The sequence below is a fragment of the Tasmannia lanceolata genome, unplaced genomic scaffold (assembly GCF_043159265.1).
Source record: "Tasmannia lanceolata isolate RefF3 unplaced genomic scaffold, GAP_Taslan_0.1 ptg000019l, whole genome shotgun sequence".
Taxonomy (NCBI): Eukaryota; Viridiplantae; Streptophyta; class Magnoliopsida; order Canellales; family Winteraceae; genus Tasmannia; species Tasmannia lanceolata.
Genome location: NW_027518696.1, coordinates 29539685 through 29567382, shown reverse-complemented (window position 1 = coordinate 29567382; position 27698 = coordinate 29539685). Strand labels below are relative to the sequence as shown.

The 27698-nt window shown below is 37.5% G+C and overlaps 1 long non-coding RNA gene across 2 annotated transcripts in view; it reads left to right on the top strand.

Annotated features, from left to right (window-relative positions):
* LOC143852523 (uncharacterized) overlaps positions 1-27698 on the top strand; it is a 34910-nt gene that overhangs the window by 3012 nt on the left and 4200 nt on the right. Inside the window, exons 2-4 of one of the 2 annotated variants that reach the window (XR_013236785.1) lie at positions 823-5379; positions 8557-14223; positions 14834-16477. This is a non-coding gene — a long non-coding RNA (uncharacterized LOC143852523). Of the gene's footprint in view, positions 1-822; positions 5380-8556; positions 14224-14833; positions 16478-27698 lie in introns of those variants that run through there. The other variant, XR_013236784.1, reaches the window with a different exon arrangement.

The window sequence follows — 27698 nt, the reverse complement described above, 5'->3', positions numbered from 1 at the left end:
AGATAATTCATTTGAATTTAATTTAACTGGCTCATAAAAACTCTATACTTGTCAGATTAATTTGTCTTGTTTTATTTTCTCATCACCTTTTACTTGAACTTAATCTAACAAAACCTGAAGGCATCATAGATCGCGCGAACTTATTGCACACACTTACATCACTTGCATCTAAACCCTTGCATCTCACGTGCACACACGTCCTATTTTAGGAACCCGGAGTGTTATCTAGCATGGTTGACTGGGATTTCATCACCTGGTGCCTCTGTGCTAGAGAAGCATTCCACCCTTAGCCTGGTACCTTTATGGTACGTAAAGGGATCTCTTGTTCACGTACTGATACGCCGGACACTGGTACAGTATATCGAACAGGGATTCGCGCTAAGGGAACTCTTGGCCTTACCCCTAGATTAACCCACACATGCATGTAGTATACGAACACATGTGCATCACGTGTGTGAGCCTAGTTTAGGATATCCTACCCATTTGTGTCTAGATTAGGCCGTGGTCCATCTTCCAATGGCTACGATCGGTCCTTAGATACACGAACAAAGTCATGAGTCGAGATCCTCTCTCCACTACGCTAGATTAGGATTAGGGTTGATGCCTTCAGGTAACACTGTTAAAATGTGTGAAGATTAAAAACTTTCCCTTTGGGGTTAGGATATAAATCCCATCATTTCCAAAGATCTCATAGGATTAGTCATTCATGATCTATCTGTTGAAAGCAATCTTATGCTATCTCATCTAATCTCTTGATCGTGCGTCTTTCATTCTTCTGTCATACAATTCGATCGTATCTTCATGCCATCCCCTAACTGGCAGGAGCAGAATCTCACAATCTTTCGATTATGCAATCTCATGATCTGATCATGCCTGGTCCAGATGATCCAATCTTAATTGTACCCTTGGTCCTTTCTTACTCTAAGGGCAACATTTTTCAAGAATATTTTGCTAAGTCCTTCGGAGTTTACTCTCATAATCCTTGAACTAGGGGCATTCCCCAATGCGAATCAGTCATCATGGTCAGTACAATTGTTGAGTCCGGTCTTACATTTCAAGGTCAATGCCTAGTCCAGGCAAGTTATCTCTCTTTTTTATTTAGAGTTGTGAATCCTGAGAGGATAGGTCGTCAGATGTAATAGCTTTTTCTTTAAATAAAAATTTCAAGTCAAATAGTTCACTTGTGTCTGTTTCTTAAGTGTGCTTCTGATCTTAAATAAGACTCCCTCCTCAAATGAGGACAAAATTGACTAAACTCCACTTGAGTCACAGCAATTACTTGAACAAGAGGAGGAGCGCCAATCCCAGCTTTTCAAAAATGAAATTGAAGTGGTAAACGCTGGCACTGAAACTTTGATTCAGTAAATGCCGATTGAAAATACATTACCCTCTGAAGAGTGTGAAGAATTGATAAAATTATTTCAAGAATAAGATGATTGTCTAGAAAAGCTACAACCGATACCAGGGGCAAGACATAGTTGGAAAGCTCAAAGAAAATGAAGAAAGTGAGAAGATATATGCTATACAAGGGGCATAGAGTGGAAACAACTTTCATATTTCCAATTAATGACCTTGGTTCTCAAATTCATAACATAAAGCCAACAAATTCAAGATAAGAAGTTCAAGAGCAAGCATTGAAAAGTGATCATCAGAACGAATCCATAGATGGAGGATGTCAAAGAACAAGTTTCGCTCTATGAAAGTCGAAAGCACACTTTAGAATCTTGGAAGAAGAAGATCCATTATCTCTTACCTGGAAATGCCGTCAAACTCCGTAAAAAAAAAAAAACAAAAAAAAAAAAACAAAAAAGAAAAAAATAATCAGTACCAGACGGACTCTAGCCAATCTGAACATCGGAAGGCCCCCTTTGGCCGAATAAATCCCAAAATCAGAACCAATGTCAAAAGAATACCGGTTTGCAAACCCTTCGAGCCTGAATAAAATTTTCTTGAAAACCCATCAAACCAGGGGCATTTCCCCAAACTACGCGAGACCTGATCCCTATACTGGGGTACGTAGGCAACTCGGTTGAACCGAGTTCGGTCGATTCAAAAAGGAAAAGAAATTCAATCATTTCAAAAAAAAAAAGAGGGACAAGTTCCAGTAGAAGAGAGGTCAATTATTCCAGAAAGAAAGAAAAAAAAGGAAAAAATCAATTAACCTTCAAACAATTTATCTTCAAACTAGGGGCATTCGCCCTGAGCTACACACGACCTGATTCCTACCTTGGGATATGTAGGCGACCTGTTCACAGGTTCGGTCGAAATCTTTGTTGAGCCTTAAGCCATTCTTTGAAAAGCCCTATCCTACCTATAAAAGTCCTTCTAGTGTTCAGAACTAATGAGCTAGATCCCGAGACACAATAAAAAAAAATGATGAATAAGAAAAAGAGCGGAGTTTGAAGATCTGCTAGACTGAAAACCTGAAAGGGCGGTCTAGGCAAAATTTAAGATCATTCCCCTGCTAAGTTGAAAACCCGAAAGGGCGGCTTAGGCAGAAGCTAAGGAGATAGCCTGCTGGATCAAAAACCTAGAAAGGTGGTTCAGGCAAAAGTTAAGGCTAGCACGGTCCGCCAAGTTAAAAACCCCGAAGAGGTGACTTGGTCACGGTAAGAGAATCAGTATAAGAAGGCTACAGCCGGTATCAAGACTGAAGATTAACTGAAGTTCAAACAAATTCAAGTAACATCCTCAAAACTGGGGGCATTGAAGCTAAGCAATCTTAGGGGTCGTAATTAAATCCTTGAGGCATTACTGTTTTAAGGAAAAGGTCCAGTGTTTACCAATTGAAAAACTATTCCTCGGAAGGATAGACTTACCAAACAAAATATTAACTAAGTCAGAAGCATCACTGTGTCTGTCAGTGTAGTCAGTCAATCTTTGTTATTCTAAGTTCACTCATTCAGAGCTCCTCAGTCCTTTGAGTAGTGCCTTTTATCTAAGTTTTCTCTTTAGAAAGAGTCGATCATTGTCCAGTTAGTCAAATGTTACAGCTGTCTCGGTAAAAGATGCCTGGTGTATCTAACCCCCTGCAATCGTTCCAGAGCTAAGTTAATCCGCATGCAAGGATTTCAAAAAACAAAAAAAATCTAATCTTACATCAAATTCAAGCTCATGAAAAATCTCTAAATTCTTCAAGCCCATTTGAGAACGGTCTCTCTTTTCTTTGAGTCCATACAACTATGGTCTCTTATCCTCTTTGAACATCATACAATTATGATGTCTCATTCCCTTGGAATCCGTACATGTCTCATTCCCTTGGAATCCGTACAAATACGGTATTTCATTCTCTTCGAGTCCATACAACTATGGTCTCTTATCCCCTTTGAACATCATACAACTATGATGTCTCCTTTCCTTGAATCCGTACAAATACGGTATTTCATTCTCTTCGAGTCCATACAACTATGGTCTCTTATCCCCTTTGAACATCATACAACTATGATGTCTCATTCCCTTGGAATCCGTACAAATACGGTATTTCATTCTCTCCTAGTCCATACAACTATGGTCTCTTATACCCTTTGAACATCATACAACTATGATGTCTCATTTCCTTGGAATCCGTACAAATACGGTATTTCATTCTATTCGAGTCCATACAACTATGGTCTCTTATCCCCTTTGAACATCATACAACTATGATGTTTCATTTCCCAAAAATAAAATTAAAAAAAAATAATAAAAATAATAAAAAATAAAAAAAATTTATCAAATCCAATCCCCGATTCAAAAAAAAATAATAAAATAAAATCCAATCCTACGAAAAATCTCTAAATTCTTCGAGCCCGTTTGAGAACGGTGCCTCTTTTCTTCGAGTCCATACAACTATGGTCTCTTATCCTCTTTGAACATCATACATCTATGATGTCTCATTTTCTTGGAATCCGTAAAAATACGATATTTCATTCTCTTCGATTCCATACAACTATGGTCTCTTATCCCCTTTGAACATCATACAACTATGATGTCTCATTTCCTTGGAATCCATACAAATACGGTATTTCATTTTCTTTGAGTCCATACAACTATGGTCTCTTATCCTCTTTGAACATCATACAACTATGATGTCTCATTTCCTTGGAATCCGTACAAATACGGTATTTCATTCTCTTCGAGTCCATACAACTATGATCTCTTATCCCCTTTGAACATCATACAACTATGATGTCTCATTTCCTTGGAATCCGTACAAATACGGTATTTCATTCTCTTCGAGTCCATACAACTATGGTCTCTTATCCCCTTTGAACATCATACAACTATGATGTCTCATTTCCTTCGAATCCGTATAAATACGGTATTTCATCTTGCCCAAGCCCATTCAAAAATGATGCTGCGTTTTCATTAAGAATCTTTCAAAAGTCATCCATTATTCTCTCTGAGACCATTTGAAAATGACGTCTCATTTCCTCTGAAGCTGTTCAAAAGCGATATTCCTTTCCCTCCGAAAATCCATTTGAAAATGGTATCCCATTTCTCTCGTTGCCAGCGGCACCGCAGCGGGTTTGTTTTATTGCATTCCAATTCTAGGATTTCATCTAAGGTCTTGCATTATATTAGGTTGCATTGTGTTTAGGGGGTTCTTTGTCGATTAAAGCTACGCAAAATGGTTCTGTCATTTTGACTTTGGTATTCGATGAGTACGTCGTCTCTACCAAAGAGGGGCATCTGTAGACACCCACATTTTGCCTTACTTTAACCAAACAATAACCTAATATATTGATCCGTAGAATTTCATTGGTAAAGTATGCATCCTCAAATTTTTTGAAAAAAACAAAATGATAAAGAGATGTACCTGGTGAGATGATTAGATCCGAAAAATTGAAAAATACCCTGATTGGTGAATTTAGTGTGTTAAATCCATGTGAGAACCCCCTCTATCATTGATTTATATGTTTTAGGTCATTAATATCTTGATCTGACTTTACGGATCATCAATCGGGACAAAATAAGCTAGGGTCACTTCATAGCCCGGACCCTGATTCCATTCCGAGACCCGATTTCCGTAAATCGTTAGATCAATGGCAGATCTTGACCTGGGTCTAACCATCCAAAATCACCTAACCTCTCCTCTCATCCTAACCACCCAAACCTCACCTAACCTCACCTAACCTCTCCTCTCATCCTAACCATCCAAACCTCACCTAACCTCACCTAACCTCACCTAACCACCTAACCTCACCTAACCTTACCTAACCTCACCTAACCTCACCTAACCTCCTATCCCATTCTCCTATAAATACCCTCTCATCCCACCATCCAAAGAAAAAAAGGAGGAGAAGAAGGGGAGAACCCCTCTCTTAGAAAATTCAAGCCCTTTCTCTAGACCGAATCCCTCTTCTCCATAAGTTTGCATGGAATATCGTTTACAAAAAGGTATGCCTTTTGGAATTTTATTTTCTTTTCTATATTTGTATGATTGAGTGTTGTTTTGCGTATATTTTGGTTACTGTCATGTTTAATTTCGTACCGGTTTGGCCTTTGTCATGTTCTCACTTATGCTAAATATAATTAATGTGTTAGGGTCATTAGAACCTATTAGAGTGGGATTTTAAAATCATTAGCTTTTTTTTAGGAATTTCGGATTTGTTTTGGGAAAACAATTCATTAAAAATTTTGAACATTTACAAGAAAGAAAACTTGAATTTTACATGAATTATCAAAACCCATTTAATTTGGCTTACAAAACCTCCATCTTTCAATTGATAACAACAGCCCCCACTCCAATTTGATAACAACAGCCCCACTCAATCTCAAGAACCCAATATCCATACCCCACCTTGCCAAGTAGATAAAAACAACCCCTTTTTCAAACATCCCATTTGAATCTAATCTCAGGCCTATTCAAGCCATTTTTCATATTCACCGTCTTTTAATCACTAAAAAAATAAGAACTATCAAAAGAAAACATGGGGGTGCCAATATCATTCCCGTCATAGTGCTAGCTGTTAGACTTTAAACAGATTTTTCGACCTCTAAACAACAGAATCGTGGGAAATGGTTAACTACAAAGTCGTAGATATTTTCGTTCCGTTTCCAACGAGTATTCGTGCTAGATCAGACGGCGAGCGGTTAAAAAGTTAAGTCCAAAATGGTTGCGGCACACCTTTAGGCATTTCCAGTTTAATGTTGCTGTCCTTTTGTTTGCAACACAAATTCGAACCTCTAAATCACAGATTTACAAACAATGGAGAACTACAAAGTTGTAGCCCTATAAAAGATCTTTCCAACGCATGTTTGTACGTTGAATTTGGCCAAGCTGTTAAAAGAGTTACGACAGTTTTAGTGGGCTGCATTTGTTAGATCTTTTAATGGTCAATGGTTTGTCGAATTTGTGCAATTGTCAAAACTTGGTTGTGTTAACGTCATTTTCCAAACCAAAATCGAAAGACATTAATCTAAAGTACATCCAACCTAAAATTAACAAAACTAAAATTCACCCATTTAAAATCCACTGATAAAAATCCGTTAAAAGCCATTAACCAAAAGACCACTAAAAATTTCAAGTGAAACTAAAACCTTCTAAATAAACAACTTTAAAAGCTACCAAACACACTAAATACCTTCAGATAATAAAAGCTTCAAGAAAACTTTAAAAGTTTCCACAAGCCCAAAAGAATTCGAGATTCCCAAGAGCCGGTGGATTCAAAATTCCTTTAGGAACCCTTAGAGCCCAATTTAGGAACACTGGTGTCGTGTCCTAAGTTTTAGGGAGTCTTAGGTTTTAGGGAGTCCTAGAGTCAGGAGTCCAGCCTCATCACAGACGCTTGCTATGTATAGCAACCGTGCCATAGGTCTAGTTACACTAGTCACCCACTCTTTCCCTAGGACAAGCCTAGTAAACTAGGATGTAGGCTAACCTGCATTAGTCTAAGGGAGAACTTGCATTTAGATAAGAATCATATAACATCTTAGATGAAATCCTAGGATAATAAAATCCTCAACTTGAATTAAATAACTTCTCTTAAAACTGTTGAAACAGTCAATCCAGTCTAGATCGGTGTCCTAGTTGAGTTAGGCATAAGTAGCTTAGCTTAGGTGCACCGAACTACGTCGACTCTGATCCCAGTGAGGCTTGGGTACGTAGGCAGCTTGGATGTCTGATGGCATACCACCCGCGAGTCGGCACCACAACAAATTGTGGTGTTTTGTATATTAATTTTCTTGTAAATACTTAATCAAATCACTTAGGACTTTCCATGAAATTAGAATTCTAGGAGAACTTTCACTTAGATTGAATCCAGACAAATTAATAAATCAAGATACACATTTAGGATTCTCATTGAAATTAGATCATATGATGCATGTCACTTAGTTCGCACATTAACATAGAGTTGAATGAGCCATTTAAAATAAATTTAAAAGAGTTAGCTTTTGGAATCGAAGACCGATTATCGGGCAGGAATGGTGCATGTGGCGGATAACTCTCCATACCTTCCATTCTCGTAACCAGGTAGCGAGTCTAGATTTCTGGTTAATTTCGGGTCCTAGATCCCACATCTAGGTGGCGACTCTGTCAGTCTCTTTCGTGTGGAATTCGGATTGCCTTAGTGATCCCAAGTTCACATGAAAGACGAATTCAAATCAATAATTAAATGCACACGCCAATCGCGTGGGTACGAGAGACCAAGAGAGAGAGCGCGGCGGCTCGCGCCCCACCCCTCTCGCGGGATCGGGTACCACAGTCTGGCGACTCTGCTGGGGATCACCTAACTTCATTAAAATTCCAAAAGATAATTCATTTGAATTTAATTTAACTGGCTCATAAAAACTCTATACTTGTCAGATTAATTTGTCTTGTTTTATTTTCTCATCACCTTTTACTTGAACTTAATCTAACAAAACCTGAAGGCATCATAGATCGCGCGAACTTATTGCACACACTTACATCACTTGCATCTAAACCCTTGCATCTCACGTGCACACACGTCCTATTTTAGGAACCCGGAGTGTTATCTAGCATGGTTGACTGGGATTTCATCACCTGGTGCCTCTGTGCTAGAGAAGCATTCCACCCTTAGCCTGGTACCTTTATGGTACGTAAAGGGATCTCTTGTTCACGTACTGATACGCCGGACACTGGTACAGTATATCGAACAGGGATTCGCGCTAAGGGAACTCTTGGCCTTACCCCTAGATTAACCCACACATGCATGTAGTATACGAACACATGTGCATCACGTGTGTGAGCCTAGTTTAGGATATCCTACCCATTTGTGTCTAGATTAGGCCGTGGTCCATCTTCCAATGGCTACGATCGGTCCTTAGATACACGAACAAAGTCATGAGTCGAGATCCTCTCTCCACTACGCTAGATTAGGATTAGGGTTGATGCCTTCAGGTAACACTGTTAAAATGTGTGAAGATTAAAAACTTTCCCTTTGGGGTTAGGATATAAATCCCATCATTTCCAAAGATCTCATAGGATTAGTCATTCATGATCTATCTGTTGAAAGCAATCTTATGCTATCTCATCTAATCTCTTGATCGTGCGTCTTTCATTCTTCTGTCATACAATTCGATCGTATCTTCATGCCATCCCCTAACTGGCAGGAGCAGAATCTCACAATCTTTCGATTATGCAATCTCATGATCTGATCATGCCTGGTCCAGATGATCCAATCTTAATTGTACCCTTGGTCCTTTCTTACTCTAAGGGCAACATTTTTCAAGAATATTTTGCTAAGTCCTTCGGAGTTTACTCTCATAATCCTTGAACTAGGGGCATTCCCCAATGCGAATCAGTCATCATGGTCAGTACAATTGTTGAGTCCGGTCTTACATTTCAAGGTCAATGCCTAGTCCAGGCAAGTTATCTCTCTTTTTTATTTAGAGTTGTGAATCCTGAGAGGATAGGTCGTCAGATGTAATAGCTTTTTCTTTAAATAAAAATTTCAAGTCAAATAGTTCACTTGTGTCTGTTTCTTAAGTGTGCTTCTGATCTTAAATAAGACTCCCTCCTCAAATGAGGACAAAATTGACTAAACTCCACTTGAGTCACAGCAATTACTTGAACAAGAGGAGGAGCGCCAATCCCAGCTTTTCAAAAATGAAATTGAAGTGGTAAACGCTGGCACTGAAACTTTGATTCAGTAAATGCCGATTGAAAATACATTACCCTCTGAAGAGTGTGAAGAATTGATAAAATTATTTCAAGAATAAGATGATTGTCTAGAAAAGCTACAACCGATACCAGGGGCAAGACATAGTTGGAAAGCTCAAAGAAAATGAAGAAAGTGAGAAGATATATGCTATACAAGGGGCATAGAGTGGAAACAACTTTCATATTTCCAATTAATGACCTTGGTTCTCAAATTCATAACATAAAGCCAACAAATTCAAGATAAGAAGTTCAAGAGCAAGCATTGAAAAGTGATCATCAGAACGAATCCATAGATGGAGGATGTCAAAGAACAAGTTTCGCTCTATGAAAGTCGAAAGCACACTTTAGAATCTTGGAAGAAGAAGATCCATTATCTCTTACCTGGAAATGCCGTCAAACTCCGTAAAAAAAAAAAAACAAAAAAAAAAAAACAAAAAAGAAAAAAATAATCAGTACCAGACGGACTCTAGCCAATCTGAACATCGGAAGGCCCCCTTTGGCCGAATAAATCCCAAAATCAGAACCAATGTCAAAAGAATACCGGTTTGCAAACCCTTCGAGCCTGAATAAAATTTTCTTGAAAACCCATCAAACCAGGGGCATTTCCCCAAACTACGCGAGACCTGATCCCTATACTGGGGTACGTAGGCAACTCGGTTGAACCGAGTTCGGTCGATTCAAAAAGGAAAAGAAATTCAATCATTTCAAAAAAAAAAAGAGGGACAAGTTCCAGTAGAAGAGAGGTCAATTATTCCAGAAAGAAAGAAAAAAAAGGAAAAAATCAATTAACCTTCAAACAATTTATCTTCAAACTAGGGGCATTCGCCCTGAGCTACACACGACCTGATTCCTACCTTGGGATATGTAGGCGACCTGTTCACAGGTTCGGTCGAAATCTTTGTTGAGCCTTAAGCCATTCTTTGAAAAGCCCTATCCTACCTATAAAAGTCCTTCTAGTGTTCAGAACTAATGAGCTAGATCCCGAGACACAATAAAAAAAAATGATGAATAAGAAAAAGAGCGGAGTTTGAAGATCTGCTAGACTGAAAACCTGAAAGGGCGGTCTAGGCAAAATTTAAGATCATTCCCCTGCTAAGTTGAAAACCCGAAAGGGCGGCTTAGGCAGAAGCTAAGGAGATAGCCTGCTGGATCAAAAACCTAGAAAGGTGGTTCAGGCAAAAGTTAAGGCTAGCACGGTCCGCCAAGTTAAAAACCCCGAAGAGGTGACTTGGTCACGGTAAGAGAATCAGTATAAGAAGGCTACAGCCGGTATCAAGACTGAAGATTAACTGAAGTTCAAACAAATTCAAGTAACATCCTCAAAACTGGGGGCATTGAAGCTAAGCAATCTTAGGGGTCGTAATTAAATCCTTGAGGCATTACTGTTTTAAGGAAAAGGTCCAGTGTTTACCAATTGAAAAACTATTCCTCGGAAGGATAGACTTACCAAACAAAATATTAACTAAGTCAGAAGCATCACTGTGTCTGTCAGTGTAGTCAGTCAATCTTTGTTATTCTAAGTTCACTCATTCAGAGCTCCTCAGTCCTTTGAGTAGTGCCTTTTATCTAAGTTTTCTCTTTAGAAAGAGTCGATCATTGTCCAGTTAGTCAAATGTTACAGCTGTCTCGGTAAAAGATGCCTGGTGTATCTAACCCCCTGCAATCGTTCCAGAGCTAAGTTAATCCGCATGCAAGGATTTCAAAAAACAAAAAAAATCTAATCTTACATCAAATTCAAGCTCATGAAAAATCTCTAAATTCTTCAAGCCCATTTGAGAACGGTCTCTCTTTTCTTTGAGTCCATACAACTATGGTCTCTTATCCTCTTTGAACATCATACAATTATGATGTCTCATTCCCTTGGAATCCGTACATGTCTCATTCCCTTGGAATCCGTACAAATACGGTATTTCATTCTCTTCGAGTCCATACAACTATGGTCTCTTATCCCCTTTGAACATCATACAACTATGATGTCTCCTTTCCTTGAATCCGTACAAATACGGTATTTCATTCTCTTCGAGTCCATACAACTATGGTCTCTTATCCCCTTTGAACATCATACAACTATGATGTCTCATTCCCTTGGAATCCGTACAAATACGGTATTTCATTCTCTCCTAGTCCATACAACTATGGTCTCTTATACCCTTTGAACATCATACAACTATGATGTCTCATTTCCTTGGAATCCGTACAAATACGGTATTTCATTCTATTCGAGTCCATACAACTATGGTCTCTTATCCCCTTTGAACATCATACAACTATGATGTTTCATTTCCCAAAAATAAAATTAAAAAAAAATAATAAAAATAATAAAAAATAAAAAAAATTTATCAAATCCAATCCCCGATTCAAAAAAAAATAATAAAATAAAATCCAATCCTACGAAAAATCTCTAAATTCTTCGAGCCCGTTTGAGAACGGTGCCTCTTTTCTTCGAGTCCATACAACTATGGTCTCTTATCCTCTTTGAACATCATACATCTATGATGTCTCATTTTCTTGGAATCCGTAAAAATACGATATTTCATTCTCTTCGATTCCATACAACTATGGTCTCTTATCCCCTTTGAACATCATACAACTATGATGTCTCATTTCCTTGGAATCCATACAAATACGGTATTTCATTTTCTTTGAGTCCATACAACTATGGTCTCTTATCCTCTTTGAACATCATATAACTATGATGTCTCATTTCCTTGGAAGCCGTACAAATACGGTATTTCATTCTCTTCGAGTCCATACAACTATGGTCTCTTATCCCCTTTGAACATCATACAACTATGATGTCTCATTTCCTTGGAATCCGTACAAATACGGTATTTCATTCTCTGCGAGTCCATACAACTATGGTCTCTTATCCCCTTTGAACATCATACAACTATGATGTCCCATTCCCTTGGAATCCGTACAAATACGGTATTTCATTCTCTCCGAGTCCATACAACTATGGTCTCTTATCCCCTTTGAACATCATACAACTATGATGTCTCATTTCCTTGGAATCCGTACAAATATGGTATTTTATTCTCTTCGAGTCCATACAACTATGGTCTCTTATCCCCTTTGAACATCATACAACTATGATGTTTCATTTCCCAAAAAAAAAATTTTAAAAAAAATAATAAATAAAAAAAATTCATCAAATCCAATCCCCGGTTCAAAATAAAATAAAATCCAATCCTACGAAAAATCTCTAAATTCTTCGAGCCCGTTTGAGAACGGTGCCTCTTTTCTTCGAGTCCATATAACTATGGTCTCTTATCCTCTTTGAACATCATACATCTATGATGTCTCATTTCCTTGGAATCCGTACAAATACGGTATTTCATTCTCTTCGAGTCCATACAACTATGGTCTCTTATACTCTCTGAACATCATACAACTATGATGTCTCATTCCCTTGGAATCCATACAAATACGGTATTTCATTCTCTTCGAGTCCATACAACTATGGTCTCTTATCCCCTTTGAACATCATACAACTATGATGTTTCATTTCCCAAAAAAAAATTAAAAAAAAATAATAAATTAAAAAAAATTCATCAAATCCAATCCCCGATTCAAAAAAATAATAATAAATCCAATCCTATGAAAAATCTCTAAATTCTTCGAGCCCGTTTGAGAACGGTGCCTCTTTTCTTCGAGTCCATACAACTATGGTCTCTTATCCCCTTTGAATATCATACAACTATGATGTCTCATTTCCTTGGAATCCGTACAAATACGGTATTTCATTCTCTTCGAGTCCATACAACTATGGTCTCTTATCCTCTTTGAACATCATACAACTATGATGTCTCATTTCCTTGGAATCCGTACAAATACGGTATTTCATTCTCTTCGAGTCCATACAACTATGATCTCTTATCCCCTTTGAACATCATACAACTATGATGTCTCATTTCCTTGGAATCCGTACAAATACGGTATTTCATTCTCTTCGAGTCCATACAACTATGGTCTCTTATCCCCTTTGAACATCATACAACTATGATGTCTCATTTCCTTCGAATCCGTATAAATACGGTATTTCATCTTGCCCAAGCCCATTCAAAAATGATGCTGCGTTTTCATTAAGAATCTTTCAAAAGTCATCCATTATTCTCTCTGAGACCATTTGAAAATGACGTCTCATTTCCTCTGAAGCTGTTCAAAAGCGATATTCCTTTCCCTCCGAAAATCCATTTGAAAATGGTATCCCATTTCTCTCGTTGCCAGCGGCACCGCAGCGGGTTTGTTTTATTGCATTCCAATTCTAGGATTTCATCTAAGGTCTTGCATTATATTAGGTTGCATTGTGTTTAGGGGGTTCTTTGTCGATTAAAGCTACGCAAAATGGTTCTGTCATTTTGACTTTGGTATTCGATGAGTACGTCGTCTCTACCAAAGAGGGGCATCTGTAGACACCCACATTTTGCCTTACTTTAACCAAACAATAACCTAATATATTGATCCGTAGAATTTCATTGGTAAAGTATGCATCCTCAAATTTTTTGAAAAAAACAAAATGATAAAGAGATGTACCTGGTGAGATGATTAGATCCGAAAAATTGAAAAATACCCTGATTGGTGAATTTAGTGTGTTAAATCCATGTGAGAACCCCCTCTATCATTGATTTATATGTTTTAGGTCATTAATATCTTGATCTGACTTTACGGATCATCAATCGGGACAAAATAAGCTAGGGTCACTTCATAGCCCGGACCCTGATTCCATTCCGAGACCCGATTTCCGTAAATCGTTAGATCAATGGCAGATCTTGACCTGGGTCTAACCATCCAAAATCACCTAACCTCTCCTCTCATCCTAACCACCCAAACCTCACCTAACCTCACCTAACCTCTCCTCTCATCCTAACCATCCAAACCTCACCTAACCTCACCTAACCTCACCTAACCACCTAACCTCACCTAACCTTACCTAACCTCACCTAACCTCACCTAACCTCCTATCCCATTCTCCTATAAATACCCTCTCATCCCACCATCCAAAGAAAAAAAGGAGGAGAAGAAGGGGAGAACCCCTCTCTTAGAAAATTCAAGCCCTTTCTCTAGACCGAATCCCTCTTCTCCATAAGTTTGCATGGAATATCGTTTACAAAAAGGTATGCCTTTTGGAATTTTATTTTCTTTTCTATATTTGTATGATTGAGTGTTGTTTTGCGTATATTTTGGTTACTGTCATGTTTAATTTCGTACCGGTTTGGCCTTTGTCATGTTCTCACTTATGCTAAATATAATTAATGTGTTAGGGTCATTAGAACCTATTAGAGTGGGATTTTAAAATCATTAGCTTTTTTTTAGGAATTTCGGATTTGTTTTGGGAAAACAATTCATTAAAAATTTTGAACATTTACAAGAAAGAAAACTTGAATTTTACATGAATTATCAAAACCCATTTAATTTGGCTTACAAAACCTCCATCTTTCAATTGATAACAACAGCCCCCACTCCAATTTGATAACAACAGCCCCACTCAATCTCAAGAACCCAATATCCATACCCCACCTTGCCAAGTAGATAAAAACAACCCCTTTTTCAAACATCCCATTTGAATCTAATCTCAGGCCTATTCAAGCCATTTTTCATATTCACCGTCTTTTAATCACTAAAAAAATAAGAACTATCAAAAGAAAACATGGGGGTGCCAATATCATTCCCGTCATAGTGCTAGCTGTTAGACTTTAAACAGATTTTTCGACCTCTAAACAACAGAATCGTGGGAAATGGTTAACTACAAAGTCGTAGATATTTTCGTTCCGTTTCCAACGAGTATTCGTGCTAGATCAGACGGCGAGCGGTTAAAAAGTTAAGTCCAAAATGGTTGCGGCACACCTTTAGGCATTTCCAGTTTAATGTTGCTGTCCTTTTGTTTGCAACACAAATTCGAACCTCTAAATCACAGATTTACAAACAATGGAGAACTACAAAGTTGTAGCCCTATAAAAGATCTTTCCAACGCATGTTTGTACGTTGAATTTGGCCAAGCTGTTAAAAGAGTTACGACAGTTTTAGTGGGCTGCATTTGTTAGATCTTTTAATGGTCAATGGTTTGTCGAATTTGTGCAATTGTCAAAACTTGGTTGTGTTAACGTCATTTTCCAAACCAAAATCGAAAGACATTAATCTAAAGTACATCCAACCTAAAATTAACAAAACTAAAATTCACCCATTTAAAATCCACTGATAAAAATCCGTTAAAAGCCATTAACCAAAAGACCACTAAAAATTTCAAGTGAAACTAAAACCTTCTAAATAAACAACTTTAAAAGCTACCAAACACACTAAATACCTTCAGATAATAAAAGCTTCAAGAAAACTTTAAAAGTTTCCACAAGCCCAAAAGAATTCGAGATTCCCAAGAGCCGGTGGATTCAAAATTCCTTTAGGAACCCTTAGAGCCCAATTTAGGAACACTGGTGTCGTGTCCTAAGTTTTAGGGAGTCTTAGGTTTTAGGGAGTCCTAGAGTCAGGAGTCCAGCCTCATCACAGACGCTTGCTATGTATAGCAACCGTGCCATAGGTCTAGTTACACTAGTCACCCACTCTTTCCCTAGGACAAGCCTAGTAAACTAGGATGTAGGCTAACCTGCATTAGTCTAAGGGAGAACTTGCATTTAGATAAGAATCATATAACATCTTAGATGAAATCCTAGGATAATAAAATCCTCAACTTGAATTAAATAACTTCTCTTAAAACTGTTGAAACAGTCAATCCAGTCTAGATCGGTGTCCTAGTTGAGTTAGGCATAAGTAGCTTAGCTTAGGTGCACCGAACTACGTCGACTCTGATCCCAGTGAGGCTTGGGTACGTAGGCAGCTTGGATGTCTGATGGCATACCACCCGCGAGTCGGCACCACAACAAATTGTGGTGTTTTGTATATTAATTTTCTTGTAAATACTTAATCAAATCACTTAGGACTTTCCATGAAATTAGAATTCTAGGAGAACTTTCACTTAGATTGAATCCAGACAAATTAATAAATCAAGATACACATTTAGGATTCTCATTGAAATTAGATCATATGATGCATGTCACTTAGTTCGCACATTAACATAGAGTTGAATGAGCCATTTAAAATAAATTTAAAAGAGTTAGCTTTTGGAATCGAAGACCGATTATCGGGCAGGAATGGTGCATGTGGCGGATAACTCTCCATACCTTCCATTCTCGTAACCAGGTAGCGAGTCTAGATTTCTGGTTAATTTCGGGTCCTAGATCCCACATCTAGGTGGCGACTCTGTCAGTCTCTTTCGTGTGGAATTCGGATTGCCTTAGTGATCCCAAGTTCACATGAAAGACGAATTCAAATCAATAATTAAATGCACACGCCAATCGCGTGGGTACGAGAGACCAAGAGAGAGAGCGCGGCGGCTCGCGCCTCACCCCTCTCGCGGGATCGGGTACCACACTACCTCAAACCCATTTTGCTTACCCCCAAACCCACTTCATTTCTACCCAATCTAACCACCGATACCTCTTTAAAACCCCCCAATCAGACCCTACCTCTGTGTTTCACTTCTGACCTTCTCTTTCCGGCAAATTTGCCTAAGCTCTGGTGAGCTCCATAGATTCCGGCCAATCTCCATTTTTTTTCCGATAGAGTTTCGGAGTCTGTAGAATAATTCTCAGATCTAATCTGGTGATCTTCTTCGTTTTGGCAAACCTCTTCAACTATTGATCTAATCTCTCATTCTGGTGGTTACGAAAGAGTAAAAAGCTATGGAAAATTCTCAAGGGATTAGGCTGTTGATTTGAAAAGCAAGGGCAAAGAGAGAAAAAGGGTAACGTAGAACAGAGAACAAGGAAATTTTCAGTCTATTTGGCATTTAAAAAAGTTTTGCCATTCTTTTTGTGTGGCTACTGTTGATTATTTTCAGAATTGTATGATTTTTGCGTGTTTTTTTTTTATCTTCTATGATTTCTATTGCTAAGTTTTGTTTATTCTGATTGAAATCTTGATTGAAATCTTCACGTTATGGCGCATATTCTGAGTGATCGGATCTGGATCCTGAGTAATTATAATTAGAATTTCCATGTTATTCTTCATCTTTTTAATGTCAAGATTTGGACAGAGGTTCATATAATTTGTTTTTTGGCTTACCTAGTGTGATAATCGAGGTTTAAGTCATCAAAGAGACATACACGGTCTTATTGGTGGTAATTGCTTCCCCTTTGTGAATAGGAGGCACACCTTGCCTCATCTTATGCCCTCAATCGCGTTAAAATTGTTGTTCTTTCTTTTGTTTATATTGAAATCTGCAATGCAAAAGATGAGTGTGGTGTTTAAATTTGATTTGTGTTGAGGTTGTGGTTTTAGTTCCCGAGGAGAGTTTTGAGGCCATGATGGCGCTAGCCGGAGCCTCCCTCTTTGGGGACAAGTTATGTCTCGTTAGAAGAGCCCATCATTTGGGGACTCGCTCAGTCTAAGTAGAGCTCCCCTCCTTTGTATAGTAGACTTTAATAGTCTTTTAGACACCGATAGAAATTAGATCCCTACTAGGAGACATGCTTTGTCTCATTAGGCCTTGCTCCCTTGGAGACAAGCCTCATTGGGAGCCTACCCTCAGGGAGGTTGCCTTGTTTTTTGATAGATAATGAACCCATAGGAGGCATGCCTTGCCTCATTTATAGAGCCCCTATTTGGAGACAAGCCTTGCCTCATTTAGAGGGTTTTCATTTTTAGAAGGCTTACCCAGCCTTATATTGGAGCAGCTCCTTTTAGAGAGTCTTTGACTCACTCCTCCTTTAAAGTTGTAGTATTAGAGAGCCTTTGGCTCATTTATCTTCTTTAGTGTTTTTTATTAGAGAGTCGTTGACTCACTCGTCCTTTGGATGGCATTGTTAGAGAGTCTTTGACTCAGTTGTCTTTAGGTTTTATTAGAGTCTTTGACTCATTCATCTTTTGGTAGAATTAATAGCAAGTCTTTGGCTTATTTACCTTCTTTTAGTAGTGTTATTAAAGAGTCCCTGACTCATTTGCGCCCCTTTTTAGTGTTATTACTTAGGAGTTTCTCCTTTAGAGTTGTTATTATTCCGCTTTGATTAGAGACTAACTCAGTCTTATTAGAGCTTTGCTTGTTTGAGATCTTAGATTCATTTTCTCTGTTCTTGGGACATTTATTTACGTGTTGTGGTTCGTCTCTTTGAGACGCTTGTTGTTTGTTCGAGGTTTCCCCTTTCGATTTAGGGCTTTGCCCTAGTTTGTGGTTATGCTTGCGTGTTCCCTTGAAGGGTGAAAACATTTAAGAATCTAAAAGCATTGGAATATTTTAAAATCCAAAGACATCAGAAATTTAAAATGTCAAAAACATTGAAAACTTTAAAAATATCAAAAAAATTTGAAAACATTAAAAACCTTAAATCTTTTGGATTGTTAGATTTTAATTAGGAGAGTTCGTTTTGAACTACGTTGGCTTGATCCTCTTTCACGAGGTACGTAGTGCAGCTTGGGATCCATATCCCAAGTCCAGCCAAACTTTTGTAAATAACATTTTAAATCTTTTTTGAATAAGCAACCCTTCAAAACCTTGTTTTTAAAAGATCTTCTTCTAGAATTAGGAGTTTCTCCTAGATAGAGAGTTTTAGAGTTAGGAGTTTCTTTTGATAGGTTGTTTGTTTATTTGTTTGTTGTGTGCTTATTTTAGAGTTACAGGTCTGTCCTAGAGTTATAGGAACGCCTCCGTCCGATCAGTCGGCGATCTACATCACCGAGTGATGACTAGAGTAGGATACGCTAGTCCACCTTTGGTTTTCCTTAGGAAATACAGCCTATTTACACATAGGTTGTAGGAACCACCTGCATTAGCTTATGGCTAATCTACATTTAGTAAGGGCATATAGGGTGTCCTAAAATCCACCATTCACTGGAATTTAAATAAGCGTACAAGAAACTTTAATAACTAGTCCGGTCTTTTTGATCGAGTCTAGGATAGAGGTCTAGGTGTCTTAGGCATCCTAGCTTAGAATAGGCACGAAGAACTACGTGGCTCTGATTCTTGCGGAGGCGGGGATACGTAGGCTTCTTTGGATGAATACCAGACCATCCGAAGACTCGGGCTAATCATTTAGAGTCTTAGGATTTGTTGTATAGTCATCGTATGTTTTGATGTGTTTTCTTACTTTCTTGTACTGATCCTATACCTTTAGCTAATCCTATACCTTTAGCTATAGCTTGCATGTGTTTGCACATCAGAACTTAGACACCCATTAGGCATGTCACTCATAACCTAGTTATGCTTAGGTGTCACATCTTTCATTTTATTTTATGTGTGTTTATTATTTGTATTCTCAGGAAATGCATGCTTAGGTAGACGACTCCTGAGGATTGTTCCCATTTCACATGATTTTTACCCAAACTTCTTTGGAGTTAATGAAAATGGCATAAGAGACCAAGTGCTTGCACTCGGACGAATTGGGGGTGCTCTCAGACCTTCTCCATTCATAACCAGGCACGAACCCATATATATTTCTGGTTATCCATTGCACAGAGGATTTGATTTAGGGTTCCATGGCATATCCATGGATGGCGACTCTGAGTTTATTTTAGGTATGTCTCGGTTTCGAACCTTGGTTCCGGATCAAGACATATCTCTTTCTTTTTATATCGCCACTTATGCTATGCTATGAGGGTGGCATCCATTTCGAGAGTTCCTTGGTAGAGCTCTCCTTCACACGTGGATGATCCAGAGGGTGTCAGGGACCCGTTCCCTCGCCGTCCTCGGATCGTGGTCCACAGTAAGCTTTAAATGAGGATTATCTCCAAATGAGAATTACCTAATGAGACATAGTGTGCCTCCTAATGAAGACTCTTCTATCTAAAAGGTGTCTAAAAGACTGTGTAAGTCTACTAAATAAAGAGGAGAGCACTACTTGGACTGTGCAAGTCCCCTAAGGATGGGCTTGGGCTAGCGCCTTCATCACCTGAACTCAAGATCCCAATACTAAAATACATCTAATGACGAAAGAAAGGATTCCCAATCCCAAGGGACATGAATTTTCTGTCATATACGGCAATGTATCGTGTCACAAGAGAAATAAACCTTTGTCACATAGTACAATAATAAGATAAATGATAAATACTGGCAATCCAAGTCATAAGAATATTAAAACTTAGCTCACAAAAATAATCAAGTTATGCAATCAGCATAACATGATTCAACTGATATCATTCTTCATCAGAGGTAGAATAAAGTTGTAGGAAATATAACCTGATTGTACAATAACATATAACCAGAAAGCATAGCAGGTTATGAAAGGAATAACAGTATTTATTAGTAAAAATCCAATATCTTTTCTATGAAAATGACTTCAAACAACACCAGCTCATATTTTGCAGGAATAATGAGCATACGGAGCAGCAGCTGTGTAAAGATGGACAGCATTTATGTGTTTTTTTTTAACTTCACTAGAACCATAGTCTTAGAGATGCACACACATGAACAGACACTCATATACATTCATTCACACATACTTGTTAATAAAATTGCATATTTGAAGCTACCCATATTGATCCACTACAAGAGCATAGGTTACAGAATAATGCCACTGCCAAAATATGGTAGGGTAAAGATAAATTCCAAACTGAATTGAACCATTGCTATTCACCTACAAAGAATAAGAGGGTGAAAACAAAATGACAACAAACTAGATGTCAACAACTACCCAACCTGACCATATCAACACTGATTCTTTATTTTTATTTTATTTCTTTACACTCATCCAATCTACAAGAAAATGAAAATCAAGCAAGCAAGCTAAATTTGTACAACTCACGGTTTAAATCTTGTACAAAACTGGGGCTGAAACCTGGACAGAATTACGCTGCCACTTTTACAAGATCTAAAAGAGAACCCTCTTTGCATATATGGATGCTTATCTATTTGTTCTATGGCATTTTGATCATAACACTAACAAAATCGTAATATTCTAGCAGCAACACTGTCAAGAATTCTCAAGATAATAATTGAGTGCCAAACAAGATCCAAATTTAAATGAGATATTGTCCAGGCTGGGAGAAGAATACTAGCAACAACACCATGCCTTGATAACTATATCAATTCTCTTCATATTTTAAAAATTAAAATACTAAATAGTACTGACAGTGAAGAGGAGAATTAAGCTAATGTAGCTTTATAGTGCAAACAATGAGAAAACTAATATTGTGAAACCTATAATATGCCATGATAAACAATGTATCTCTATAATATTCCCCTTGATTCATCCATTCAACACAATACAAGTCCAAATCAATGAAGGATCGAACCAGTGTACAAGTATATGAATCAGTAAAAACTTGAACTAGTGAAGGGCCATATAAATCAGTAAAAACTGAACCAGTGAAAAACCATATAAATCAGTGAAAACCGGACCAGTGCATGAACCTGTAGGACAGCAGCTGAATGCTCTAAATCAAACAAAGATCTCAACTGTGTAATATACATTCATGATAATGAAAGCACAGCTGAACTGGAATAGAATATTTATACAATGACATAAGCATACACATACACCCACATTCATAGATATATTTGAAATGATAAGGACAATTGAGTTGAGATGAACATCAGTTAAAATACAACCATGAATTTTCACTTATTCCTACAGCTAAAATAAAACGGAATTCGTAAAACAAGCACTAATCCATAACCATTTTGGCAACAAGATATGATATTCTTCCCCTATGGCTATTTTAAATGATGTCAACTGACTTATATTATGACAATACCACTCAGAAATTAATCCAAAGATCACTTGAACAACTTCAAAACAAGGTTTAGAGTATAGCCATATTCCACAAACTGATAGCATAGCAATTCTATTTCTTAGACAAGTTTACAATAGTAGCCATTATATGAAGAACCAATCCCTACCAGGCTTTATTTCAGCTTACTGACATTATTCCACATTCATCAAGAAAATAATATCATTTTACATACGTTAACTGATCAGGAGCAAAACAAGTAATGCTTTCATCACAATATGGTGAAAACTGATATCCTTTCTTTTTAGCACAAATGATTTAAACTTTCTCACACTATATTTTTTTATTTTCATCAAAGACCTGCTGGAACACAAAAGATTAATTTCACGCCATTTCTGAACTGGATATCAGCAATGATACTAAAAAAAAAAGTAATAATGTACTTCATTTCATTTGAATGTTTCATCTATTTACTGTCATGGTAAGCTAATGATGATTGGAGTTCATAAGTGCCATGCAATACGGTGATGACATCATTAAAACGTGATTAAACAAGAGCCAAATACCTAGAATATCCTCTCAAGGACAGCAGCCATATGGCTTATTTAACTTCAAAATTCCAAGTGATCTCAATGTATACAGCAGACTGAAAAGTCCATACGGTCTCATGATGTTTCTACTGGAGAGAATGAATACAGACTCTTTATAAAAAATTCTAATAGAGTTATGCTAGCAAGGAAGAAAACCATTTCAATAACCTACCTAAAGGCCTTGGGTAAACAATCATAGACACATGTTGGAGTTTTGTCATGGGTAAGGTTATTACAGTTTTCAAAAGATCAACAAACCTAATGTAAGAAAGAAACAAAGTAAAGCTGTGCAATTGACTAGATATAGGTGGGTTGATCGGGTTTATTTTATACGAAACATGGTAGTTCTAGTAACAAACACTCAAAACGCAACAAATGATACAATTTCCCCAAATGAAATAGAATCACTTGCTCTGAATTATATCAACTAGACAAAGGTCTCACTGAAATAAGAAATTCAAGGACATTAGGATTCAAACTTTCAGCAGATTTCATATAAGAAAATCACAAAGCTCAAATTAAAAAGTGAATTTCAAATATCCTGTAGCAATATATCTTAAGCAATTTAAACCTATATAACACAGATTCTAAATCATTTAATGAAATCTAATGAAGATTACTATGATATAAAAAAAACTGTGAAATATTTTTTACATGATAACACAAAATAAAAAGTAATGATCTAATCATCAAGCATGGATTTAACGATTATTAACATTAAAAAATGGCGGTGAAGAAATATCATCTACAAATCAACATAAAAAATCAGGCATAACAATTATTAGGAGGTGATTTGAAAATCAACTCTATCAGAGGGCCAAAATCAAAAGCATATCATTCGTCATGCGATTTTAAGAAGAAAAATCAATTAGATCATGAAATTGTGCAAGGGAATGATTCAGATCTTACCTGTTGAAGACGATTTTTCAACTTTTTCTCAGAATCGATACATACCCCGTTGATTCTTCTACTCCTCTTTGCTTCTAGTGGAGATGAGATCGAAAGTGCTGATGAAGAAACTTTTAGCCGGAAATCATGGCAGAAATAGTCGGGAATGGAAGCAAGATGAGTTGAGGTTTGAGAAAGTGAGTAAAACAATAGATCGGAGAAGGAGAATTCGGAAATTAGATCAGATCTCCAGTAAGATCAATCGGAGAAGATGAAGATAAAGATCAGAGAAGAGGAAAGGTTAGGGTTTTGACAAAGTAAAGATCTAGATTTAAGCTTAAAGAAAATGGAAACAGATGAATCTGAGTGTAGAAGAATGATTGATCAGAATGCTAGCCGGAATCTCACCGGAGCTCAACCGGAGAAGATGAAGAACGATCGGAAAAAAATGAAAAAACAACGAGATCTAGCTTCTCTCTCTCTCTCTCTCTCTCTCTCTCTCTCCTTTTCTCCTTTTTTTTTCTTCCTTTTTTCTCTAAAAATGAGAGAATAAGAGATATTTATAGGCAGATTCAGAATTAATATTCGCACCTCAAGTTGATAAGGCGCGCGAAAAGTTGATATTGCGCGCCCGCTATTTTTGTCTTACTTGGCCTGGGCACGTCCTCCACAGGATAAGTTCGCCCCCCTCTCAGGATACATTCACCCCCCTTCTGGTTTATACTACGACACTTACCTCGGCTCGTTCGCTAGGCAAACGTGCTCGGATTTTGATGAAATTTTGCAGGGACCTTGCTGGGACCCTAACCTACCTTGGAGTGAAATTTGGAGTTTTAAAACATTGGTTTGGTTAGGTTTTGCTCAAACATGAGAGGTTTAGGGTATGGTCAAAATGGGGTGTCTACACGTGTGTTGTGCTGAGTTGTGTAATGGCGATATATCATATCAAATTCCTGTGTAGAGCACAACATCTCATTTGGTTATCGAAAGAAGATGGGAATGCCAAGGTGGGAACCATTGGGCTTACAATCTCCCCATTTTTTATGATGACAAGCACAAGGGATTTTCCAATAAAAGCAAACACATTTCTCTCCCCTTATTTGGTTATCGAATATACTAGAATTCTCTCCCCCTTTGTCATCAACAAAAAGATGGGGCAAGAGGCAAAAGAAAAAGGGATAAAAAATTTCAATTTAAAACTCCCCCTTTATCAAGGAAAAAATTAACAATAGAATTTCCCCTATTTGGAATACAAATACAACACAAGAGGGGATTTTCAACACCATACATCAACAATTAAGATGTTCTATAGATAAGCTCAAGCCCCTAATCTAACTCATTTTCAAAATGAAAATCAAGTTGGGGATTTGGTAAACCAAGATCTCTTGGTTCTACCACTATCTCCATTCCAATTGGATGCACATTGAAATTGGTAATGGCCATAAAGCCCACAATAATGGCACCTAATGGATGGATTAGCGTCTGTGATGAGGCTGGACTCCTAACTATAGGACTCCCTAAAACCTAAGACACGACCTGACACCAGTGTTCCTAAATTGGGCTCTAATGGTTCTTACGATGAAAATCGCGATCCAACGGTTCCGAAAGACACAAGACAAATCGATTTAAATTCTCGAGGTTAATGAATTTCAGATTTTAAGGATTTTCAGTTTCTGGACATTTAAGGATTACCAATGGCTCTAGGGTTCACCAATTTCGGCCCAGAATAGCATCCAAGGAAGGGAATCGTGCGCTCTTTCCTTGTGCAATTTAATACTTAGGTTATAGCATCTTATTGCCTGGCATATCTCAGGATTTCTGTGGACAGTAACCTCGGAGCCAACAACGTGCTATAGCTTAAATATTCAAATTGTCAAAGATCGAGTGCAATAGGGATACGATTATGGATGCGCTGGCCATTTTTCCAGGGAAATCTAAAAATCCTAAAATTTCTATTTCGATGGATTGAGGAATTAATATGTGACAGAGATTTAAGGTTCTTGAAAGATTTTCAGATGAATTTCAATTAATCTCAATATTTTAATGGATTTTATCAATTTTAAACCATATGAGTGATTTTGCAAGTGAAACTGTTGCAAACGAATTCGAAATGAATTGAAACTTCTACAGCAGAAAGATATGATGAGATGTAGCTTACTGAAAGATTTTTACATATTTTTACATTAAGCTCATATTTAATTTTGATTTAACAATTAATTGACCAGATTGCAAAAATAACACAGAAACTACTAGAAATAGAAATCTAAATTCAATGAAATTTTTGAAGAAATAATATATGAGTAAATATAGCATGCTGTGATATTTTTATGAATTTTAGAAACTATTTACTATCAATTTCGGATTTTTCAATATTCAGTCTAGATTATGAATTAAGACTAAATCCCATATGAAACAAGATCCAAAGCACTTGAAACTTTTACAGAAACAAGAAATATAGAATATAAGACTACTGTAAAAATATTGAGAATTTAATCTGTGATCTGATGTCTATAAAAATTCTCCCAAAATCGGATAATTCTCAAAGAAAGCATAAAATAATATACCAAACCAAATCAAAAAATTCTCAAAAAATCATGGTAGAATGTACCAGTATTATATTATTTTTTCACGAAATTTCATTAATTTTAGAATCCGTTTAGTATATAATTTATTTTTCTTCGTCAAAAAGATATTTTTGAAGAGCTTTCTATTTTTAAAACACGATTCTCGAGAAAATACGACTCCGGAAAACATCCTCCAACCTTGTTCTGATATGATGAACACAAAAAAAATTTAAAATTCCAAAAAATAGATCATCCTGAGATGGCTATTTTTTCGAATTTCGTAATTACTCAGCCATTATTTTAAATAAAATACCACTCTTCACTCAAATTCTAAAAAACCGTTGATCCAATGTCCGATCCGATCTTATAGTTATTTTACTCCATTTAAGTAGAACATTGTATTAAATTTCGAGACGAAACGGAATTGAAACACTCATGCAGATCATGATTTTAAGCACACACATTTAATATTGAATTAAAATCATTTAAATGCTTAAAAATCATGCAAAAATCTAAAAAAATACCAGATAATTTCGGAAAAATTCGAGAACAGTGTACTTACCTATGGTGGGGATCCTCGCAGAATCCGAGAGCCGGAGAACCCGAAAAATATCGCCGACGCGTAATCCAATGCTCGCTTTCTTTCGCTCTTTCTTTTTTTTTTTAGTTTTATTTTGTGGAGTTTTCTTCACTGCCGAGAGGAGGTGAGAGATAGAGAATGAGAGAGAGAGAGAGAGGGAAAGAAGCCGAGAGAGAGGTATATATATATATAGAGAGAGAGAGAGGTATATAAAGAGAGAGAGAGAGAGAGGCCGAGAGAGAGATTGACAGAGGGTGGGAGAGAGGCCGAGAGAGACGACAGATGGAGAGATGGCCGGCTATTGGGAGAGAGGGAGAGATAGAAAGAGAGTGATAATCCGAGAAGGAGAGAGAGCGAAACAGAGAGGGAGTGATAGGGAGCAAAGCTGTGGTGAGAGAGAGAGAGAGAGAGAGAGAGAGAGAGAGAGATTGACAGAGGGTGTGAGAGTGAGGCCGAGAGAGTGAGAGAGTGAGAGAGTGAGGGAGTGAGACAGAGAGAGAGAGAGTGAGAGGGATATAGAGAGAGTGAGAGAGTGAGAGAGAGAGAGAGAGAGAGAACGTGGGAAAAACAGAGCATGCGATGCTCTGTTTTTTTCACGTTTTTCTTCCTCTTATTATTATTATTTTTTTTTAAAAATATTCTGAATGGAAAGAGAGATAGAGAGGGATGTAGAGAGAGTGGGAGAGTGAGGGAGTGAGACAGAGAGTGTGAGAAGGATATAGAGAGTGGTGGGGAGTAAAACTGAAACTCTGTTTTTCTATTGTTTTAGGAAACAAATCAAAACCGATGCTCTGCTTTTTCTGTTGAAATAGAGATAGGGTGGGTGAGAAAAATGAGAGAGTTCTGGAGAATGGTGAGGGGAGCTGGGAGATGAGATGGTTGAGACCGAAAAACAGAGGTGGAGATGGCTGCTCTGTTATAGCTTTTCTCCTCTCTTTTTTCTTTTTTTCGATGGAAACTGAAGAGGGTGAGAGGGAGAGAGCTTGTGGGAATGCTGTGCTCCGAGATGAGAGGGTGGGAGATAAACAAAACCGTCGGAGTCAGAAGAAGGTGGTGGGAGCCATCGGCTATGGTGCCGCTGTTCGGAATAAAGAAACAGAGCAATCCTTTTCTTCTTCCTTTTTTTTTTCTTATGGCCCATCTCTGCTGGGAAAGTTGCTGAGTCTCCTCCATGAAATTATGCCTCTATTTCTTAAAACAGATTCTTTCTCATCCTTTGTTTCTTTTTTTCTTTTATTGTGATATATTTGTAT